Genomic DNA, 17,644 nt, shown 5'->3' with positions numbered 1-17,644 from the left:
AATTATTTTGAAGAATAGAACTTACTTGTTCAGCCAAAAATGCCTTTTTCTTCACATGCAATTTTCTCTTTACAGTACATAAGTCTTTTAAAAATTTTGCATAAGAAGGTACTTGTTTAATAGCATCTAATAATGGAATATTTATCTTCACTTGTTTAAAAACTTCATAGATATCAGAATCACTTTTTTGTTTTTTATGATTTGTTAATGCATGAGGAAATGGTGGGGGTTTATTTGACTTATTTACTATTTCAGATGATTTATCATTCACCATATTTTTCTTAAAATTTAAGGTATCATCATTCTCAAAAGTATCAGGATTATCATCCTTACTCTTTGATTTTAAATGATCCTTGTTTTCATTATTATATGGATCATTAACTATTTTACCACTTCTAAGGGTAATAACAGATTTTATTTGATCAATTTTTTCATTTTTTAATTCTTGATTTTGATTTTTAGGATTAGGTTGAGGTTGAGATGAAAATTTTCCTTTTTCATTAATATTAAGTGCAGATGCAAATTTTGCAAGAGTTTCTTTCAAATCACTCATAGATTGACTGTTTTGAATATTGATAGACTCTTGCTTTTGGATAAATGCATGAATTACATCTTCAAAATTTTTTCTTGGAGGTGTAACATAAGGAATATAACCTTGATGATTTTGGTTATTTTGAAAATATTGTTGTGACGGTTGTGCATTATTATCATTCCTCCAACTAAAATTAGGATGATTTTTCCATCCAGGATTATATGATAGTGAAAAAGGATTTAGTATTGGTTTTTTATAATTGTTAACATAATTTGCTTGTTCATGGAGACATTCTTTAAATGAAGGTAATGTTGGACAATCTTTTGTAGCATGATCATGTGTATCACATATATGACAAACAATTTCTTGAATACTTTTTAATTGACCACTCTTTTTCATTTCTAATGACTCAATTTTTCTTGCTAAAGATGCAAGTTTAGCTTGAATATCTATATCATCTTTAAGATTATAGACACCACCCCCATTTGTTGAGTTATTGTTTTTAGTTGGTGGTGGTTCTATTGTGCCTATATTATCCCAATTTTGAGCATTTTCTGCTAATGAATCCAAATATTCCATAGCTTCATTTGGGTTTTTATCTTCAAAAGTTCCATTACACATGAATTCTATCATTTGCCTATCTTTAGGTATTAGACCTTCATAAAAGTGAGAAACTATTCTCCATGTTTCAAAACCATGATGTGGGCATGTATTAAGTAATTATTTATATCTATCCCAACATTGATAAAACGTTTCTCCTTGTTTTTGAGAAAAAGTTGTAATTTTTCTTTTAAAAGAGTTTGTTCTATGGGAAGGGAAAAAATTTTTGAGAAGTTGTTGTTGCATTTCTTCCCATGATCTTATTGAACTTGATCTTAAATTTTGTAGCCATGTTTTAGCTTTATCTTTTAAAGAAAAAGGGAAAAGCTTTAATCGAACTATATCCATGCTACAATTTTGATCATTATAAGTGTTACAAACTTCCTCAAATTCTCTTAGATGCAAATATGGATTTTCAGAATCTAAGCCATGAAAATTTGGTAAAAGTTGAATAATTTGAGGTTTGAAGTTGAAATTAAATGCATCAGGAGGAAAAACTAAACAAGATGGGGCACTAGTTCTAATAGGGTTCATATGGTGCCTAAGTATTCTTAATTAATCATGTTCTTGATTATTATTATTATTATTATCATTATCTTGATTATTTGAATTATCATCCATGTTTAAATTATTTTCAGATACTCGAATAGTCTACCACTTTTTTTTCGACTCCAAATACTCATACAAAAAAAAAAAAAAACCACAATACTTATAAATAAAACATAATTAACAAATATAAACTTAATTTATACCTCCCCGGCAAAGATGCCAAAAACTTGCTACTACTTAAATAATAATTCACCCAGGTCTAGGTTGTCTGCAAGTAATATATTTCGTAAGTACGAGATCGATCCTCAGAGAGGTTATTTTGAGTTTAAATTTATTAATTTATAGATTACCAAATGCAAGAATGAAGTTTACAAATTATAAATTTTGTCAAGGCTTGAGGATTTATTCTTGGTTTATGTAATATTGTTTAACTAAAAGTAAAACAAAAGAAACCACCATAAATAATGGTTCCAAGAAAATTAAACACATACATAATATAATATAGTTCTCACTATAGAAAATACCAAATTAACCGATATTTTATATATGGTACCTATGATTATAATTATAACTATATAAATAAATAATTGCATAAAGTAAATGTTAAATTAAATCATTATATTTCATTTAGAACAACCAGCAGAGCCACGCTATTGCCTAAATGAAATATATTGATTTAATAAGTTAGTTGCGGTAAAGTAAAAGTTAGTTGCGATAAAGTAAATGTTAGTTGCGGAAAAGTAAAAGTTAGTTGCGAGAAAGTAAAAGTTTGATGCGATAAATAAAAGTTAGTTGCGATAAAGTAAATGTTAGATTGTTAGATGTTTGTATTAAATCATGATATTTCATTTAGAACAACCGGCAGAGCCACGCTATCGTTTAAATGAAATATTATGATATTATTATATAAATATATATATAAATATATATATATATATATAATAATAAGTGATGAAATATTTATTGTATCAAAATTAAACTATAAATCAAGATAACCACTTTAATGGTATCAAGCATTTGATGTAAATTGATAACAACAAATAATTCATTTTTATACCTACAATAAAAATAAGTCAGCTATGAAAAGAAATAAAGAAAGAATATACAAAATATAAACAATCTTACTTCACCAAGAATGTATCATTTTCACCTTGACATAATAGATTTAGCTTGCCATAAGCTTACTTTTGATCAACACTAAAATATCACTCATAGTTGAGAACATGAAAGAAAATATATTGGAACTTAAAACTTTGATACACACTCACACTATATTTTACAATGAGATAAAATGATTCTCAAGCTAGCACAAGGCCTCTATTTATAGGCCAAATGAGAGAAAGGGTCAAAATTTTTATTAATGCCATGTAGTTGCAATAGTATTCTTTGTCTCCTCCAAGTTCAATTCCATGTCCCTTCTTTCAATGCTTTGTTCCACAACTTTATTCACCGAATTTGACTCTGCTCAAAACGGCAAACATGTGGGAAATTGTCTGTAGATGAATTTGGCCACTTGGTTCACCTCATTTGGTTAAATATTGAAATAGTTATGATTTTTTTACTATATGCTGGTCATAATAAAAGTAAATTTGTCCTCCTTTTGATATTTGCACAATTTGATCATCTTAATTAACTTTTTAAACAATCATGTCTTCTGCAAAGTTGTAGATAATTTCTTAAGGATTCCAAACATGTTTGAGTCACCTCCATTTGAATTTTCTAGCTTGAGTTATCATTATTTTACCAACACGTAGAAAACCTGAAAATAAAACATATTTAGTAAGACAATTAAATATAAACAAACAATACTAAAATAACATAATTTTATAATTTAATGAAACTTAAATTTTAAAATACAGGTTTTAACATATAATAAATTATTAATTTTAAGTTTCATCAGGGCCCCACACTACCCGTGCTCGGAGCTCGGCTCATATTATTGGGGGGGCCCTGAGTGCCGGAAAGCTGTGACATCCATTGACATGGTGATGTGAACTACGTGGAACTCCCATGATTTCGGCTCATATTATTGAGGGAACTCATGGCGACCGTCCATTAAGGTTCAACATCGATGGGTAAGGCTTGACACGTAAAGATGAACGACGTCATATTATTGGGTCCTAATCAAACGTGAGACAAAAGTTTACGTAGAGGGTTGCATGGTGATGCAATTGGAAACTATCTTTTAGGAATTGTGATTGGCTGATATTATTCGGGATCATAATTCGCTAATTGGACCTTGCGTACCTACTGAGGAAAGGAGTTTCCCGTTTTCACTAGAGGGTAGTGAAAGATGTCAAAACAATGGTATTAAATATTTATAAAGTAAAAGTCCATACTTTATATCTTACTAAATATTTTAAAATCGTCATTAACATTTATCTGTTTTACTTTTCAGTACAATTTTTGACAATGTCTTCGATTCGCAATCCGTTTTCTGCCATACTTGAAAAACACGTATTAACCGGACCTAATTACATCACTTGGCTAAGAAATCTGAAAATCGTCTTGAACTCGGAAAAGATTGCATATACACTGACTGAGTCGCCCCCTGCTGAGGCTCCGACTGGCTGCACTCCTGAGGAATTGCAGACCTACAAGGATTGGTGTGACCATGACTTGAAAGCCATGTTTTATATGCAGTCTTCTATGAATGATGAGCTGCAGAGGCGTTTTGAGGATGCAAAGAATGCTGCTGACATTCATTTGCATCTCAAGGAGCTCTTTGGTGAGCAGACTCGACCTCTTAGGCATGCTACCGTCAAGGAGCTGATCACTTTGCGCATGAGAGATGGGGCCTCGGTCCATGAGCATTGCCTGAAGATGATTGGGCTCGTGGACAAGCTCGTTGGCATGGATCTGATGTTGCCTTCAAAGTTGACCACAGACGTGTTGCTCTTGTCACTGCCTAGCTCGTTTGATCCTTTTGTGGTGAATTTCAATATGAACAAGATGGAGCCGACCCTTGAGGAGTTGGTGAACATGCTTGTGACCTTTGAGTCCACCATCAAGAAAGAGAAGCCGGTTCTTTATGTGGGTTCTTCATCTGGTACGAAGATCGATCCACGTGGGAAGGGAAAGAAGCGTTCTTTCCAACGTCCCAAGAAGAACGTGCCATTGAAGAGGCAGACTCCGATTCCCGCTATGGCAGCCTTACCAGTGAAAACTGACAAGACTGCTGATATTTGTCATCACTGCAAGAAGCCTGGACATTGGAGGCGCAATTGCAGGGAATATCTTGCCCAGAAGAGTTCTGGAAACGGTATGTTCTATATTGAAGTAAACATTTCAATTAACTCTACTTCTTGGGTATTGGATACCGGCTGTGGCTCACATCTCTGTAATGATTTGCAGGTGATGGGAGGAAGTAGGAGGCTTAGAGAAGGTGAGACCTTCTTGAGGATGAGCAATGGAGCAAGAGTTGCTGCCAAGGCCATATGAGATGTTTATTTACTTTTGAACAATGACTTTAAGTTGATTTTAAGAGATGTTTTGTTTGTACCAGATTTGGTGAAAAACATTATTTCCATTTCTATGCTTGATAAAGATGTATTTTCTTGGTTATTTAGCAAAGGTGTTTGCAATATTTACAAGAATGAATGTTTAATTGGTACTGGAGAACTTGAAAAAGATCTCTAAACCTTAAAATTGAAAGATATTCCACTAAACAATGTCCAAGCAATAACAACAACAAACAAGCGAAAACAAGATACTCTTAATTCGGCACAATTGTGGCATGCTAGATTAGGACATATTTTCCTAAGAAGGATGAACAAGTTAGTGGGAGTAGGCATGTTTGATATGTCTGATATTAATGCTCTTACGACTTGTGAATCCTGTCTAAAAGGAAAGATGATCAAAATTCCCTTAAAGAGCCACGTGGAGCGAGCCAAAGGGTTATTGGATTTGATCCATACCGATGTATGCGGTCCGTTTAACATCACCACTAAGCATGGACATGCCTACTTCATCACCTTTACCGATGACTTTTCGAGGTATGGGTATGTGTATTTGATGAAATACAAGTCTGAAGCCTTTGAAAGGTTCAAAGAATTCAGAAGTGAAGTTGAGAAACAGTTGGGACGAAGCATCAAGACACTTCGATCGGATCGAGGTGGTGAGTATTTGAGTGCCTAGTTCCAAGAGTATCTTAGGGAGAATGGGATTCTCTCGCAGTGGACTCCGCCCGCTACACCGCAGTTGAATGGTGTTTCGGAGCATCGTAACCGGACTTTGATGGACATGGTTCGGTCTATGATGGGGTTCATGGAGTTGCCGCCATCCTTTTGGGGATATGCGCTTGAGACAGCGGCACTGTTGTTGAACAATGTCCATTCAAAGGCAGTTGATAAGACACCATATGAGATATGGATGGGTAAGCCTCCCAAATATTCTTATCTTAGAATATGAGGATGCCCTGCTTATGTGAAGCAGACAGTGGGAGATAAATTGGATAGTCGTTCCATTTTATGTTACTTTGTTGGATATCCAAGGAATTCAGTTGGATATTATTTCTATCATCCCTAGGAATGCAACCTTTTTGGAAAAGGAATTTCTATTGGATAGAAAAGGGGAGATGATAGAACTCGAAGAGGTTCGAGAGACACCCACAATTGAAGAACCCACACCCGATGAGCCAAGAGAGGAGATACAAGCTCCTAGAAGATCCGAGGGAGTCTCGAGACCACCTATGAGGTATGGTCTGCTTCTTGAAGAGGGCCATGATGAGCCTAACCATGGATGTGATCCAAGGACCTTCAAGGAAGCGTTATCTGATGCCGATTCATCAAAGTGGCTTGAAGCAATGGAATTTGAGATGAATTCCATGCATTCGAACCAAGTGTGGAATCTCGTTGATCCACCCGAGGGAATTGTTCCCATAGGGTGTAAATGGATTTACAAGAGGAAACATGGGCGGATGGGAAGGTATTGACCTTCAAGGCGCGATTGGTGGCAAAAAGATATACTCAAAGACAAGGAGTTGACTTTGAGGAAACCTTTTCTCCAGTTGCAATGTTCAAGTCCATTAGTATATTGCTAACCATAGCTGCATGGTATGACTATGAGATATGGCAGATGGATGTCAAGACATCTTTTCTTAATGGGGATATTAAGGAAGAGATTTACATGTCTCAACCTGAAGGGTTTACATCTGTCGGAAGTGAGCATATGGTATGCAAACTTCAGAGATCTATTTATGATCAAAAGCAGGCATCTAGGAATTGGAACCTTAGATTCGATAGTACAATCAAAGAGTTTGGTTTTACTAAGAATCCTGAGGAACCCTGTGTGTATAAGAAGGTCAGTGGGAGTGCGGTGACATTCCTGGTGCTTTATGTTGATGACATTTTTTTACTCATTGGGAATGATGTAGGAATGTTGCAATAAACTAAGATATGGTTAGCGAGTAAGTTCTCGATGCAGGACTTGGGTGAAGCATCTTTTGTTTTAGGAATACAGATCTATAGAGATATATCAAGAAGATTGCTTGGTCTCACCCAGTCCACATACATTGATACCATCGTGAAGAAGTTCTCGATGGATGAGTCCAAGAGAGGACATCTACCAATGTGTCATGGCGTGTCCCTATCCAAGTCTTTCTCCCAAGACTGATGCAGAGATAGAGGCGATGACACGCATTCCATATGCATCTGCGATTGGTAGCATCATGTATGGGATGATATTTACACGTCCTGACGTGGCTTTCGCACTAAGTGTAGTGAGTAGATATCAATCGAACCCTGGTCTTCCACATTGTAAAGCTGTGAAAGACATCCTAAATTATTTGAAAAGGACCAATAAATTGTTCTTGGTCTATGGGGGTGGAGAACTGAAATTGGAAGGCTATACCGACTCTAGCTTCCAAAGCGATATCGATGACTCTAAGTCAACCTCTGGATTCATATTCATGCTCAATGGTGCTGTTGTCTCTTGGAAAAGTTCCAAGCAACACAGTACATCGGATTCCACCACTGAGGCAGAATACATTGCTGCATCAGCTGCAGCAAAGGAGACTGTTTGGATAAGGAATTTCGTCCAAGAGTTGGGCGTCATTCCTAATGGAGTTGCTCCTGTCCCGATTTTTTTGACAACACGAGAACCATTGCTCAAGCAAAGGAGACAAAGTCTCATCAGAAGTCCAAACATGTATTGAGAAAGTACCACATCCTCCGAGAGATTGTGGAAAGAGGAGAAGTCTCGATTGACAAAGTCGGCTCTGCAGATAATGTTGCTGATCCACTAATTAAGCCTTTACCTGGACCATTATTCGAGAAGCATCGCGAATCGATGGGTTTGAAGCATATGGGTAGTTGGCTCTAGTGCAAGTGGGAGATTGTTAGAGTAGGTGCACGTCGAGCCAAGTGTTGGCCGAGTGTTCACAATGAAACTCTATGTATAAACAGTCTTTATTTTAATAATATTTGAAATTATTGTTTTGGCACTTCTTTATCTGTTTACCCATGCTAGTTGCATAGATAAAGTCATTGAATATACAAATAGTAGAAAGAATATGAGATGCTCATATGATGAGTATCATGAAACTCATATTTGGAATACTGTATATTCTAAACAGTTCCTAGTCGATTCAGCCTCCGCTAAGAAGGATATGGGCCGCTCGAGTTCGAGACTAGTATCTGCGATGTGAGTACCATGTTTCATTGGTACGAGACATTGTGATGTCCGAACATGCAGATAGGTGCTCCTTGTAGAGTGCACTGAACAACCCTCCATAAAGGACTTTCCAAGTGGTTCTCACTTATCGAGTGGAAACGTCCTAGTTTATGGTTGTACACCATTAGTCCTTATGACCCGGGACAACATTGAGACTCTATGTGCTAGCATTACACTTTGACTTGTTTACCGACTCTCATGGGGTCATCAAGTGGCAAGGTTGGGTATTTTGTCGAAACATATAGGAGTCGATGCATTGTAGTCGGGGATTCACCGCTTACCTTCGGGTATGGATATCCTATGTGAAATCATGTGTATGTAGTATGAAATCTCTGATCAGAGTATGGTGGTAATTATGAAAGGGGTTTCATTGATTACACCATCGATGCAACTACGACATGACACATAGTATCTATTCATTCACAACTCTCGATATACCAATGGTTGTCGAATCGATCGGGATATATGAGATGAAGGGACCGTACTGTACGCTAACCATAATAGAATGGTTCTTGCAGGCACTATCATTTGATACCTAGGGAATCATGAAAGCGATGCTGCTAGGCGTTTAACATGATTGGTTGGGTACTATCAGACTTGAGTTCTGACGTTCTTGTTATCAAGGAGTTGATAATTAAGAATGGAGGAATTGGGATATACTCGTATAAGGACATGTTTAGTCCGAATCATATTGAGATGTGAACCCACGGCTAGTTGTATCAATGAACCATTGAGGGCCACACAAGTGCTAGCTTTCTAGATCCCGTTGAGAAGAAAAATAGTTCAATGTGTTGAACGGCTTATAAAGGAGTTTATAAGCGTAAATAAAAATAGAAGTATGACTTCTATTAGGAGAATGTAACTTTTAATTTGAGGAAGTGTTCCTAAATTAAAAGGTGGCCAAACAAATAATGTAATTGAAAATTGTGATTTTCATAAACATTATTATGGACTAAATTAAATTAAATCAAGTATTGAATTAATTAAACATTAATGGGCCTAGTAGAGTCCAAATAATTAAAATTAATTCAAGTGTTGAATTAATTAAATAACATTGGGCCTTGTAGAGCCCAATTAGAAATAATTATTACACTAGTGGGCTTGAATAAAATCAGGTAAAGTTTTAAATGGACTCAAATATGTTTGAGACATTTAAAACTAAAGTCCATGGGCTTTGTAAATGTTACAAGCCCACTTACATTGCATGCTTGGGAGGTGAAGAGTTAGGGAATACTTTTCATTAAAAAATTGCATGGCATGCAAATACTACTTTTACTTTTTCACACACCAAGACAACTCATTCATCCTTCCCTCCCATCTCACTTGGCCGAAATTTCTTGATAAAAAACTCTCCAAAATTTGTTCTTCAATTGTTGAGGAAACAATACTCTTCTCAAAGAAAAATACCTTACATTTTCTAGTGCAAGTGTAAGGTGTTTCTAGCTAGTTTGTGGTGGGCCTAATTTTGAAGAAAGGAAGCTTGTAGATTGTCTTGCCATCAAGAGCTAATGGTGTTTACACCTTAGTTGGAGCCATAACATCAATCTTTGAGATTGATAAGTAAAAACTTCTAAATACCCTATGTATGACATTTTGGTGTTTTTGTATTTGCTACACACTAGTACATTAGGGTGCTCGGTTTTCTTGTTGAAAAAAATTTTTGAAACTTCCGTTGCGCTTTCGGGCACCTTAATCGATCCTCTTTCAATATTATCATAATAACCTATAACGAAATGCACACACACGATAAGATCGAAAGTTTTACATGCTTTCACACAAATTTTCGCATAATATCAGCCTGTTTGATGCACAAAGGGTGAAACATGAGTGCCTTTTTGATTTATGAACGAAACCTCGAATAATCGCGCGTCGGGGAAGCACTGGAGGAGCGGGAAGGTATCTTGTTTGAAGAAATAATGGAGGACCGATATTTTATACAGCAAGGCTGCTGAAATTTCACGAGAAAAGCTGCTGGAATTTTAGTGGGTGGGCGGCCAATGATTAGGTTTAGGGTTTAGGATGGGTTTAGGGCATATATAAATGTTAAACAATGTATTGATGGGTCAAAAATAAGGATTAAGGGATAGATGGACCAATTAAGCATTAAATCAAACCCAACAAGCCCAAAAATGATCCCGAAAATATTTTTTTTGGGTACGTTTTTGAAACTTTGTCCGAACCCTCAAAAAGCTCTCTGAATCGTTAAAATTTGCATACCGATTAAAAATATACTCTAACGAGTAAAAATACCCAACATAGCTCATTTCTTGAAAAATACACTTAAAACACCTTATATCAATTAATAAAAATTAAACATGTAATAAAAATAATTTTCCTGATAATTCCCCGATCTCCGTTCCTTGATCGAGCACGAAATGCATCTTGAAACCCTAACGTGTGAACTTTTAAAATAATCGTGCAATGAATCCTATCATGCAATAATTATGCATTAAATGCATAAAAATAAATAAACACATCATTTAAATAAAATTTTAGATTGCATGGATTCAGGTTACGTAAATTAAATTCCTAGACCTTACAACTCTCCCCTCCTTAAATAAAATTTCTTCATCAAAATTACAACATATCGAACAACTTTGGGTAGTGACTCCTCATCTCGGTCTCCGTCTCCCAAGTAGCTTCCACCTCGGAATGATTCACCCACTTGACTTTGACCATGTGGATCACCTTGTTCCGGAGCCTCTTCTCCTATCTGTCCAGTATCTGTGTGAGTTTCTCCTCAAATGACCGGTGCGATGTCAGCTATAGTGGCTCATAGTTCAGCACATGCGAATGATTCGACATGTACTTTCGCAATATAGAGACGTGGAACACATTATGAACTCCCGCCAGATTCGGCGGTAAAGCAACTCTGTATGCAAGTATCCCAACTCTCTCTAAGATCTCTAATGGTCTGATAAATCTAGGGCTAAGCTTGCCTTTCTTCCCGAACCTCATCACACTCTTCATCGGTGCGACCTTCACAAAAACATGATCCCCTACTGCGAACTCAAGATCTTGTCGCCTCTAATCTGCATAATTCTTCTGATGGCTCTGGGCGGTCCTCATCTTGTCTCGAATTCTGACCACTAACTCTGCGGTTTGCCTGACGGCATCCAGACCCAAATATGATCTCTCTCCCACCTCATCCCAATACACTTGCGATCTACACTTCCTCTCGTACAGTGCCTGGTATGGAGACATACAGATCGAAACCTGATAACTGTTGTTGTATATGAATTCCACAAGAGGTAACTTTGGCTCCCAGCTGCCCTGAAAGTCGATCATGCAAGCTTGGAGTAGGTCCTCCAGAATCTGAATCACCATCTCTTAATGCCCGTCTGTCTGAGGATGGAAGGAAGTACTGAACATCAGCTTAGTACCCAATGCCTGCTGTAGACTCTTCCAGAACGCAGACGTGAACCTCGGATCCTTGTCTAATATGATGGACACTGGAATCCCATGTAGTCAGACTATATCTCTACTGTACACCTCTGCATACTGAGTCATGGTGAAAGTCTTCATGATCGGTAGGAAATGAGCTGATCTATTGAGCCGATCAATAATCAACCATATGGCATTAAATCGTCCAGTAGTCCTCGGAAGCCATGTCACAAATTACATGGTGATGTTCTCCCATTTCCCCTCTAGAATGGGGGGTGGTCTCAGCTTCCCTGCAGGTCTCTGATGCTTTGCCTTGACTTGCTAACAAGTCTAACACTCGGAAATGAATCGTAGAATATCTTGCTTCATGCCCGACCACCAATAAAGAATTTTAAGGTCTTTATACATCTTTGTACTCCCTGGATGGATGAAGTATGGGGTGTTGTGGGCCTCGCTCAAGATATCTGCTCTCAGGGAATCACTGTCAGGAACCCATAGACAGTCCCTATATCTGACTATGTCGTCCACAACTGTATATACTCTCTGGCCCTTAGCCTCGTCCCTCTATCTCCACTTCTGCAACTGCTCGTCAGAAATCTGCCCTGCTCGAATTCTGTCTCTCAGTGTCAGCTGTACTGTCAGAGTAGCAAGATTTGGGGCATCGGCCTTGGCATAAATTGCAAGTTCAAATCTCTGAATCTCTGCCTGTAGCAATTTTTGTACCGACAATTGGGCAAGCACTGCGTGCTTTCTGCTCTGAGCGTCTGCAACCACAGTTGCATTACTCGAATGGTAGCTAATATCACAGTCATAATTGTTCACTAGCTCTAGCCATCTCCTTTGTCTCATATTCAGCTCTTTCTGTGTGAAGAAGTAATTCAGACTCTTATGATCAGTGAAAATCCCGCACTTCTCTCCATTCAAATAGTATCTCCAAATCTTCAGGGCAAATACCATTGCTGCTAGCTTGAGGTCATAAGCCGGATAGTTCTTCTCATGGACGTTCAGCTGTCTGGACGCGCATGCTATAACTCTGTCATGCTGCATCAGAACCGTGCCCAAACCGAGCTTCGATGCATATGTATAAACCACAAAATCTCCCTGCCCTGATGGCATAGCTAGAACTGGTGTTGTGGTCAATGCTAGCTTCAGTATGTCAAAGCTCTCCTGGCACTCAGATCCCCAGATAAATTTGGCATTTTTCTTTGTCAAGGCGGTCATAGGCACTGGGATAGAATAGAAGCCCTAAACGAACTTCCTATAGTACCCTGCCAATCCCAAGAAGCTACAGATCTCTGTCACGCTCTTAGGCAATGGCCAATCTCTGACTGCTTCGAGCTAACTGGGGTTGACCTCAATACCATCCTGAGATACAATGTGGCCCAAGAATGTCACTCTGTCAAGCCAGAACTAGCACTTACTGAACTTGGCATACTGCCGTCTATCTTGTAATGTATGTAGTACGGTCCTCAGATGATGGCTATGCTCCTCTCTGCTCCTCAAATAGATCAGGATATCGTCAATGAAAACTATGACGAACTGATCCAAGTATGGCTGAAACACGTGATTCATGAGATCCATGAAGATTGCTGGAGCGTTTGTCAAGCCAAAGAGCATCACCATAAACTCATAGTGCTCATACCATGTCCGGAAAGCTGTCTTATGCATGTCAGACTCCCTCACCTTCAGCTAATGGTATCCGGATCGGAGGTCTATCTTTGAGAACACTGATGCTCCCTGAAGCTGATCAAACAAATCATTGATCCTCTGCAACGGATACTTGTTCTTGACTGTGATTCTGTTAAGCTCTCGTTAGTCAATGCAAAGCCTCATACTACCATCCTTCTTCTTGACAAACAGTATCGGTGCGCCCCATGGAGAAAAGCTAGGGCAAATGAAACCCTTTTCTAGGAAATCCTGTATCTGGTCCTTCAGTTCTTTCATCTCTACAGATGCTAGACGGTAGGGTGCCTTAGAGATCGGTACTGTACTTGGCATGAGCTCAATAGAGAATTCCACTTATCTGTCTGGTGGAATGCCTGAAACATTGTTAGGGAAAACACTGGAGAACTCACTTACCACATCCACGTCCTCAAGCCTCTGACTTACTGGCTCTGACACTGATACAATGCTGGCCAAAAATGCTTGGAAGCCTCTCTTCATAAGCTTCCTCGCACACATACAAGAAATGACGTGCGACAACTGCTGGTGTCTGGCTGGCTCAAAAACAAACGGCTTACCACTGGGCGGTCGGACATACACTGACATCTATCGAAAGTCTATGACAAATCGATTCAATGAAATACAATCCATACCTAGAATAATGTCGAACTCTGGTAATGGTTGCACTATCATATCTGCGTGCACCGTATATTTCTGTAATCGAAGCTCCAATCTCTTCAATATCTGAGAAGTGAACATCTGATCCTCGGATGTGATCGATACTCTGGACCCGGAATCCATCACCACTGGTAAGATTCTTAGTCGCTTGACGAATGATTTGGATATAAACAAATGTGTAGCCCCTGAATCTAGCAATGCATGTGTGGCTACACCTGAAATATATATCTTCCCTACGACAAAACATACCATCAAATCTAATCGTGTTGAAGCTTAAGAAATTTATTATCGGTAAGTATCCCAAAATCCTAAAAAATTCAACGAAATAACCCAAATATTCTTCAAAAATTTCCAATTAGCCCTCTAAAATTTTGAAAATTGCATTTTGGTCCTTCAAGATTTTCAATATTTGCAACATGACCCCTTAAAAATATTTTGGAACTTAACCTCAAAAATTAAGAAATTTTCGAACCTAAATGTCAAATTCCCAAAATTACAGAAATTCAAAAATCACCCCTTATATTATCGATTATTACAATTGGGTCCTAAAACTCTTCAATTAAAAAATTACATTCTTAACCTCAACTAGGTAGAGCATGCTTCTTAATTACTTCTAAGTTATAAATCCCAAAATTTAATCCTCAAACAAGCATAAAATCCATGCAATCATGCGATAAATTAAAATCTTAAACATAAGGGTTACCAGTAATCAACGTAGAATCTGGCTCTGCATCTGTCTACTCAGCATGCATCACATAAGCTCGGCCAATAGTGGGGCGGTGTTCCTAGGGCAGTCTATTGCTTTATGACCTTCTGCCCGCAAACAAAACATCTGTAGGTCCTCCATAAGCACTTGCCGAGATGGAACTTGTTGCACTGTGTGCATGGCTGTTTGTCATCTGGCTTAGGCGCCCCTGGATTCTGAGGAGGTATCTGCTGCTGGGGCCTCCTAACCTATACCTGGGGCTTCTTCTGCCTCGGTGGCCCAGTATAATGTTTCTTCTGTGGCTGGGAGCTGGACTGTCTGATGTCGCTTCCTCTGCATTTCAAAGTCTATATCCTGCAGAGCCTGCTCCGACTGAAAAGCACAGGCGGTGGCCTCATCATAACCTGCCGGCCTCATCAGCATAACGTCCCGGCAAAGGGTGGGTCTCAGTCCATCGAAGAAATAAGTCAGCTTCTGAGCGGCATCTCTAGCTATCATGGGCACAAAGTGGTAGCCCCTGTCAAACTTTTGGATAAACTCCGCCACAGATGAGTCCCCCTGGCGGAAACTTATAAACTCCCTCGTCAGGCGGCCCCTAACGTCAGCTGGAAAGTACTTCTCGTAGAACATCTCCTTGAATCTGTCCCAGGTGAGGGTAGCCAAGTCCACTACATGAGCGGCTCCCTCCCACCGTAGGGATGCATCATCTCTTAGCATATAAATGGCGCACCTGACCTGGTCGCCATCTCTCATGGAATCCATCCCTCTGCCAAGAATGGATCAGTAGTGCCCCCGAACTCCTTCGGGTTGAGCTGCCTAAACTGCTCATAAACATCAGCCTGAGGTTTGGGAGCATACTGTACCTGCTCCAATAACCTAGTCATACTCTCAAATACTCGGGTAGCTGCATCTCCTGGTGGCGGCGGTGGTGGAGGAAGGCCTCTATCGCCTCCAGGAATATCACCCTGGCGGTCAGTGCTGGGTGCGCGTCTGAGAGGCATATCTGAATACAGTCCAATTTATAAACGTAACCCATTATGCAATTAATCTAGTTTTTCAAAATAATAAGTCCTTAAATCATAAAAGAAGTTAAACATGCACTACAAATCATTACAAAACGCATATCATACTATCATGCAGGTGATAGCAGTAAATCATTTAAAACATAAAAGCTTACTGACTTGAGTCTTGAAGACTGAGCTGTACAAACTGGCGGTGGCACAACTCTATACAGGACCATTGATTTGATACCAACTGAAACATCTACTAATTTAAAATGCGGAATTTTCTTTTAATAAAGCTCACATTTTCGTAAATATCATTTAAATATTTTGCATGCATGCAACCCTACTGAAAAATATATCATTTAAAAATAAGCATAAATATTTAACAATTTAAAATAGTGCAGTTTAAAATGTACAAACTCGACCAACAGAAAATGCGTAAACATAACGAGTAAAAATCCTAAAACCATCATCGTAACAAACCAATTTGTAAAAATGCTCATGTCCTCTCAAAACTCATAAAAACATAATGCGCAGAAGAAATGTGGTCCTCGGGCCGTGCACGAACATCCAGTTCTGTCGATTTAGAGTCCGGCTCCTCCAGTCCCCTCATAAACATGCACACGTGCATGACACACGCCTAGTAAGTCTAAAGACTTAACACACATGTACCAAAAAATAACAAGTACATATACATAGCACACAACAGTGAAGATATATTGTAATCAACGTACCTTTCGTGAACTTTAAAAACGTAATGTAAACGTGTCATATGAAATCATAACATGTCAAAACAGCTCATCGTTATCATCATATACTTATACATAATTTCATTTAATGAATTCAGTTCAATAGTTGTGACTTTCGTAACATAATTCATCATTATACGATGAATCCATCTACATAGAACCATGGTACCCGGCGATTGTCAGATATCAGTGACAATATTACCCATCCACTGTGCCTAGGCCTCATCATAAGCATTTACATATACATCTTAAGAATTTACATATACATCGTTAGACACAACTAATTTTCATCCTTCAACACACCATCATTTTTATCACTTATCAAAAACCATGCACATGCGTAAATTTTTCTTAAAATCAAGCATGCAACGTATTTTTCATAATTTTATAAAAATCATAATCTTGATGCATAAACATTTAAAATCATGCTAAATTTGTGCTCGGGGCGCTGTCAGGACCAAAAACTCACCCCGAGTGCAAAATGACCATTTTGCCATCGGAAACCCAAAATGACCGTTTAACCCCTGGATCTCTAAATTTTGACCCGAAGCTTAACAAACTCCTTAAAACATCCCAAAACATATTTAAAATTTTTTCTTAGATGTAAACTCGAGCCCGTTTCAAAACTTAACCGATTCGTTTTAAAACTTGAATCGGGGTCCTGGTTTTAACCCGAGTCGAACCGAAACTTAACCAAATTTCTCCCAACCTTTTACCACACCTAATAAACATATTAACAGCCTTAAAACTTCAAGACCAGCCCCTTAAACACCTCAACCATTCCCCTTAGGCTGCTGGAAAATTCTGTGCAACACATCTTCAACCCTATTTCACTAAACTTGCAAAGTATGGATCCTAGCTCAAGACCACGTGGACCAGCACCTAACCAACCATACTAGGACCAAGTTAGACCCAAAGGACTCTCCTTGACCAAACCCAGCTGACCTTATTGCCCCCAAACCGCAGCCCCATGTGATACGCACGAAGACGCTCCGCACGAGACCACTGAGTCACAACTCCACCTAGCTCTTAGATCGTCTCCTAAACCTTGACCAGCTATTCATGGCCCTCTCCCAGCCCCGTCATGGACCCAAGTGGGTCAGCTCCT

The 17,644-nt window shown here is 38.6% G+C and overlaps 1 non-coding gene across 1 annotated transcript; it reads left to right on the top strand.

Moving 5' to 3' along the window:
• The first annotated feature begins 1,223 nt into the window (after positions 1-1,223).
• On the top strand, positions 1,224-1,334 carry LOC142532107 (small nucleolar RNA R71). The gene has a single exon (XR_012816499.1). It is a non-coding gene; the product is annotated as a small nucleolar RNA R71 (small nucleolar RNA).
• The last annotated feature ends 16,310 nt before the right edge of the window (positions 1,335-17,644 follow it).

Source organism: Primulina tabacum, chromosome 17 (assembly GCF_025594145.1).
Source record: "Primulina tabacum isolate GXHZ01 chromosome 17, ASM2559414v2, whole genome shotgun sequence".
Lineage (NCBI taxonomy): Eukaryota > Viridiplantae > Streptophyta > Magnoliopsida > Lamiales > Gesneriaceae > Primulina > Primulina tabacum.
Note: the sequence above shows the minus strand (reverse complement) of the source record. Positions and strands in the feature narration are given on the sequence as shown.